The sequence below is a fragment of the Mastomys coucha genome, unplaced genomic scaffold, assembly GCF_008632895.1.
Source record: "Mastomys coucha isolate ucsf_1 unplaced genomic scaffold, UCSF_Mcou_1 pScaffold15, whole genome shotgun sequence".
Lineage (NCBI taxonomy): Eukaryota > Metazoa > Chordata > Mammalia > Rodentia > Muridae > Mastomys > Mastomys coucha.
In genome coordinates, this window is record NW_022196897.1 from 14,746,312 (window position 1) to 14,752,879 (window position 6,568).

The following is a 6,568-nucleotide window of genomic DNA, read 5'->3' on the forward strand; positions in this document are numbered from 1 at the left end:
TCTGACTCCCTCCCCGCCTCTTTTCGGGAGAGGCAAGCTATCTGCAGGCAACTTTCCGTGCCTCACCTTTGTGTAGGAGCCTCCAGTTGGTCTCACTGTGGCAGCAAATAGAAAGCATCAAGAGGGGTTGTTGATGCTGAGCGCCTTTCCCCGTTTACTTCTTCCATTCAGCCCAGGCCCCAGCCCATTGGATAGTGCTGCCCACACTCTTTCCCACTCCCTCAGTTGATTTCTTCTAGAAACACCCTCATAGACACACTCAGCCTTTTTCTTTTCTTGAAGTGTGTGTGAGTGTGTGACACACACATACATGCGCACCATGTGAGTGCAGGCACCTCAGAGGTCAGAAGAGGGCTTTAGATTAGTCTTGAGTTAGAGTTGTAATTGTGAACCACCCATGCATGGTAGGCTGTGGAGATCTGAACTTGGGTCCTCTGAAAGAGCAGTACACACTCCTGTCCTAGGCTGTCTTAATACAGTTTGGAAAGATGGGGCCTAACAACGAGGTGGACTAAAGTCTCATGCAATAGCCAACTTTATTTAGAGCATCAAATTATCTTCTGAGGTCTTCTGAGAGGACAAGGCATGTTCATCTGAGATGGGCTGTATATAGTCATGAGGACAACCATGCTTGGAATATCAACTGAGTAGTAAGATAACATCCAGTAAATCCATTCCTACTTACTATGCATGAAAAGGTCACAAAAACATCTTCCAAGGACAATTTTGTGACTGGAAGGCTGAAGTCACAGGACTCTTCTGTTCTCTTGGTGTCTTTTCACAAGAATCAAAATTCTGCTCACACAGCTCATAGACCGTGTCCCAACATTTACCAAAGGATCTTGTGTTTCAGGGAAGTGGCCATGTCATCCAAAGACTTCAGCAAAGCAAACACAGTTCAAAAGAAGGGCGCTGTACCTGACTGTCTCAAGCCACAACGAACCATGTATAAAGTTCCACTGGTTTTGTTTGTTTGCTTTTTTGTTGTTGTTGTTGTTGGGTTTTTTTGTTTTTTGGTTTTTGTTTTTTTTGAGACAGGGTTTCTCAGCTATCCTGGAACTTGCTCTGTACATCAAAATGGCCTTAAAGAGATCCACCTGCTTCTGCCTCTCCCTCTCTGCCTCCCCCACCCCTCTCCTCTGCCTCTCTGCCTGTGCATTCCTAGTGCTGAGATTAAAGGTGTGTTCCACCACTGCTGGACATTCATTGTTTTTTGTTTTGTTTTTTTACTTTTTCTTTTTTAAAGATTTATTTATTATAAGTAAGTACACTGTAGCTATGTTTAGACGCACCAAAAGAGGGCATCAGATCTTGTTATGGATGGTTGTGAGCCACCATGTGGTTGCTGGGATTTGAACTCAGGACCTCCGGAAGAGCAGTCAGTGCCTTTGCCTGCTGAGCTATCTCACCAGCCCCAGGTTTTTTTTTTTTTTTTAATTGCTAATATAAATGGAGTCCTGTATGTCACCGTGAGAGTTTGACCTCAAATTCTCACGTGATTTGCTAAAACACAAAAATTTAAAAGTATTACAATTAATAAGTAAAGTGTAATTCTTGAGAACAGGATACATCCTTGCACACATGCACCAATGTTAGCTTAGGAACCTGTCTAGAAGATGGACATGGGGCCCATTCTTGAAAGCCTCAGCTCTGAAGGAAAAGCAGCACATTTCATTTCTATCTCCTACAGTATCAAGTTGAAGACTGATGGTGACAATAGGCAAGTGGGGAAAAATGACCTGTAAGGTGGTGTGATGGTTTGTATATGTTCCATGCAGGGAGTGGCAGTACTAGAAGGTGTGGCTTGTTGGAGTAGTTGTGTCACTGTGAGTATGGGCTATAAGAACCTCATCCTAGCTACCTGAAGTCAGTGTTCTGCTAGCAGTCTTCAGTTGAAGATGTAGAACTCTCAGCTCCTCCTGCACCATGCCTGCCTGGACACTGCCATGTTCCCACATTGATGATAATGGACTGAACCTCTGAACCTGTAAGCCAGCCCCAATTAAATGTCCTTTATAAGACTTGCCTTGGTCATGGTGTCTGCTCATGACACTAAAACCCTAAGACAGGTGGCCAGTGGCCATCACTTCAGAGCTGTGTTGCCCATAGCACCATGCAACTGATTGAAGTCCTGAACCAAATATGTGCTACTTTGTAACAGGGCTGGGCACTCTTGAGCACACAAGGTACTGAACACAAGGTGAAGTCCTGGCACGCTGCCTTGTCTTCATGTCTAGCTCCCTCACCTGAGCTGAAGGCATCATCTTTGTGAATTTGTTTTTGGGTTTTCTTGGTGGTGGTGGTTGCTCATTTGTTTGTTCATAGCCCTGGCTGTTCTGGAACTCACTATGTAGACCAGGCTTCCCCTGAATTCATAGAGAATTCTGCCTGCCTCTGCATCCTAGAATGAAAGGTACTACCATGCCTGGCATAAATTGTCTTTAACCTTTCCTTTTGGAATTTGTATTCCAGGAAGAGCAAACCCTCACTGGATAAATCCCCCAAAGCCCCAGAGGGGCACTATTACTCTGCAACAAAAGTAATCATCTTGTAGAAACCATATCGGTCCACTCAGGGAAAGATGGCTACCAACAAAGTAACAATTCATCATAATCTTCCATGATTGGAGCTGAGATAATGTTAGGTAGGACTACTCCTTGGTCAATGTGGTTTAACTTTGTCATTGACTCAATCCAAACCACATGATGGTTACCCTTAGGAAGGGCTTGGGGATCACTGATCCTTTTACCTGTGCTCTTCCAAACGTGGCCACATTGACTACATCTCCTCTCTCTCTAAAGGGTGAGGACAGAGAGCTGAGCCTAGGCTTTAGCCCTAAATCTCCACTGACAGTAAAGACACAAGACTAACGGAAACGAGCTGGGACCAACAAAGCCCACTGAGATGACTGCCACCAAGATGACTGCCACACCACCTTTTGCTTCTGCTTTGTCATGGTGACATCTCCATACAATTAGTCTAGTGAGGTGTTCCCATTATGTACCTGACACAGTGACGCATCTGAAAAATTCTATATGAAGGCAGCAAAGAACCTTAGGAAAAAAATTCTAGGGGCTGGAGAGATGGTTCAGTAGTGAAGAGCATGGACTGCTCTTCCAGAGGTCCTGAGTTCAATACCCAGCAACCACATGGTGGCTCAAAACTATCTGTAATCTGGGATCCGATGCCCTCTTCTGGCATGCAGGTGTACATGCAGATAAAACACTCAAACACAAAATAAAATAAAATCTTAAAAAAGAAAGGAAAAAATTCCTCTTGTGCCTAATCTAGCAGAGACTTGACATGCCAGGGTCAGGAGATTTTCAGGTGTCGGCCTACTCTCTCAGAGAAGGGAGGGGGGATAGGAAGAAGTATTTGGAATGTAAATTAATTAAAAAGAAAAAAAATTCTCAATTCTCTGACTCCCTCCCCCCTTTTTTTGTTTTTTGTTTTGTTTTGTTTTGTTTTTTTGAGACAGGGTTTCTCTGTGTAGCCCTGGCTGTCCTGGTACTCACTCTGTAGACCAGGCTGGCCTTGAACTCAGAAATCTGCCTGCCTCTGCCTCCCAAGTGCTGGGATCAAAGGCGTGCGCCACCACTGCCTGGACTTTTCCCCATCTTAACTCATGAATAAATCTCTCTATTGAAGTCTGCCCATAAGACAGAGCTATCCAAAACCCTAGTTGCTGTGACTCTGAGGTGTTCTCTTCTCTCTCCACTCTCTTCTCTCTCGTGTACTTTTAATCTATAATAAAACTCCCCCAGTTCTTTACTATGCCTCACCTCTGAAATACCCTTAGCATGGCGAGACACTTAGCGTGATGTTCCGGTCTTTGTGCCTCCCCTGCCATTCACCACCAGCAGCAGCAGCACTGGTGAGCCAACTAGGTCACCAGGAACTGGTGAACTTTCTTATACCTACAACTGAAACGCCATTAGGAGCATTTGGTATTTGAAGAGTGCTGCCAAAGTGTAAGTAAGCCAGCGCAGCACAGGGTAAGGAACATCCATGCAAAACATAGGAACATAGTAAAATTACCCACTCTCCATCTGGGTTTTATCTGCTTGTTGCCCATTCACTTCTTCTAAGAAACTGATTTTTTAAAAGATGGTATCTCAGTCCTCTCCTAGCTAAAATGCAGACATCCAAGAGTTAATTATTAAGATTGGAGAAAATGCTCAGTGGTTACAAACACTTGCTGTTCTTACAGAGGATGGGGTTCAGTTCCCAATACCTACAAGGCAACTCACAACCAGTTTAAGGGATCTGGCACTCTCTTCTGGCCTCCACAGGCACCAGGCATACACTGTGCACTTAAATGCAAGAGAAATACTCATACATAATAAATCTGTGAGAAAAAAATCAAGCAAAAATAACAATAAAAAGTAACAATAACCCCTCATCGTGGAAACATCTCCTTGCAACAGACAAGAGACTGTGACAAAAAGCCCTGTTGATGGCAACTGCAGAGAACAAGTAACCATATGGTACCCAGGCCCCCTTGCTCCATCTACAACACGACCTACAGCTTGGGGATCACAGCAGAAAAGGAAGAGGAAAAGGCAGTTAAGTTAGAACAGGAGGCTTTCTGTGAGGGTTTATCTCCTGGTTCTAGCTCCACCCCTTAAATCACATCAACAGGGCAGCCTACACTGCCTGGATAAGAGCACAAGAAATGCTAACACAGAAGGGGGAATGTCCTGGGTGGGCCTTGCATGCAGCTAAGAAATGCTGAGAGCAGGAGGCAGTTCTCAGAGAAGAGCTCCCAAGTAGTCAGTCAGGAAATCATACATACAAGTAATATTGTACAGTCTGAGCAGGTTGTACTTATATATTTAAAAATAAATACATACATCTAGACATATGAAACAAAGAAATAGAGGCCATAATCTAAGAAGGGAGTAAATGATGCAATTATACTTTAATTTCAAAAACTAATCATAAACAAAAACGTAGTAGAATCTTTTTTAATGAGTTAATTAATCATTAGGCCAGGTTGATGGACACCTTTAACTCCAGCACTTAGAAAACAGGCAGATACAATAAATAGACCGATTTGAGTTTGAAGTCAGGGTAGTCTACATCTACATCGTGAGTTCTCTGGGGTTAAAGGCATGACCCAAGAAAGTACATTCTTCCTTTCAGCTGCTGTTGTCTGGGGATCACTACAAAACGATGCTACATGCTACACACAACACACACACACACACACACACACACACACACACACACACACACAGAGCTTCCTTGTCTCTGGTTTTTCCTGCCTGCACTTCCTTTTGTGGGGTGGGCCATGAAGCCTTGCTCCTGCTGTGCCCGGAGAACCCCTGTTCTGCCCTGTCACGCCCAACCAAGGGTACACATCAAAAAGCCCGTTCAAACAAACATCTCCCACTCCACAGAGGGCCAGAACTTCCACAGTTCTCGCTTTACTGCAGTTACTGCTTTTACCAGCAGAGGCATCTCTCTATAACTCAGCCTTGCGTCTTCTTGCCTCAGCCTCCCCAGTGCTGGGATTACAGCAGTGTGCCAACATTCCTATCTACATCTGGGTTTTGTTGTTCTTGTTTTGTTTTCTTACACAGGTCTCTATGTAGCCCTGGTTGGCCTCAAAGGAGATCCACCTGCCTATGCAGGTGAGTAATGAGACTAAAGGTGTGTGCCAGCACAAACAACAAGCATTTCTTAATTCTGTTCAGCCTTTAGTAATTACAAATTACTCCAGCCCTACCAGCCCACTCCTGCACTCAAGCTCTCACCCAGGAGGGTGGCTCTGCACCTATGACTGGCCATTCCTCTCAACTAGTTAAAAGTAGTCCTATCTCCACTCACAACCTCAGCCCAGCTAGCATCCCAGAAGCTGCTCTGCCCTGCCTCCTTTCCTCCAAAAGCACACTGACTTATCTTAGGGTTTCTATTGCTGTGATAAAACAACAAAACCAAAGGCAATCTGAGGGAGAAAAGGGTTCATGTTACATTTCCAGTGACTGTACATCACCAAGGGAAACCAGGACAGGAACCTAGAGACAGGAACGAAAGCAAAAGAAATAGAGGAGTGCTACTTAATAGCTTGCTCCCCATAACTAGCTTGGCCTACTATCTTAAACAACCCAGGACCATCAGTCCAGGGGTGGCACTGTCCACAATGAATTGGTCCCTACCACATCATTCACCAGTTTAAAAAAAAATGCACCACAGGCCAATCTAATGGAGCTCTCAGTTGAGGCGTTCTCTTCTCAGACAACTTCAGCTTGTGTCAAACTGATGTAAAACTAGGCAACATACAACCCCAAATCTCAGCTACCAACTGGCTCACAGGCACATCCTCTGGACTCAGGAAGGACTCCAGGTTTCGAGCTGGATGCCAGCTCAAAGACAGCCCTGGAGCTCTGCCCAGAGACATACCTGACTGGATCAGATTCTCCCAACAACTCCCTGGGCTCTCTCTCTTTCCAGGGACTAGTAAATACAGAACGAGTAGTCAAGGCTTTTTATTCTCGTGGCCACTGGAAATACAGGTGGGCAGAAAAGGGTCAGTGAGAGTGCCTCACTCTAACCTCTATCCCGA

General features: G+C 44.8%; 1 protein-coding gene across 1 annotated transcript in view; it reads right to left on the reverse strand.

The window, feature by feature from the left end:
* Positions 1–6,568, reverse strand: part of Surf6 (surfeit 6) — a 43,486-nt gene that overhangs the window by 29,160 nt on the left and 7,758 nt on the right. The gene's annotated exons all lie outside the window — the stretch shown is intronic.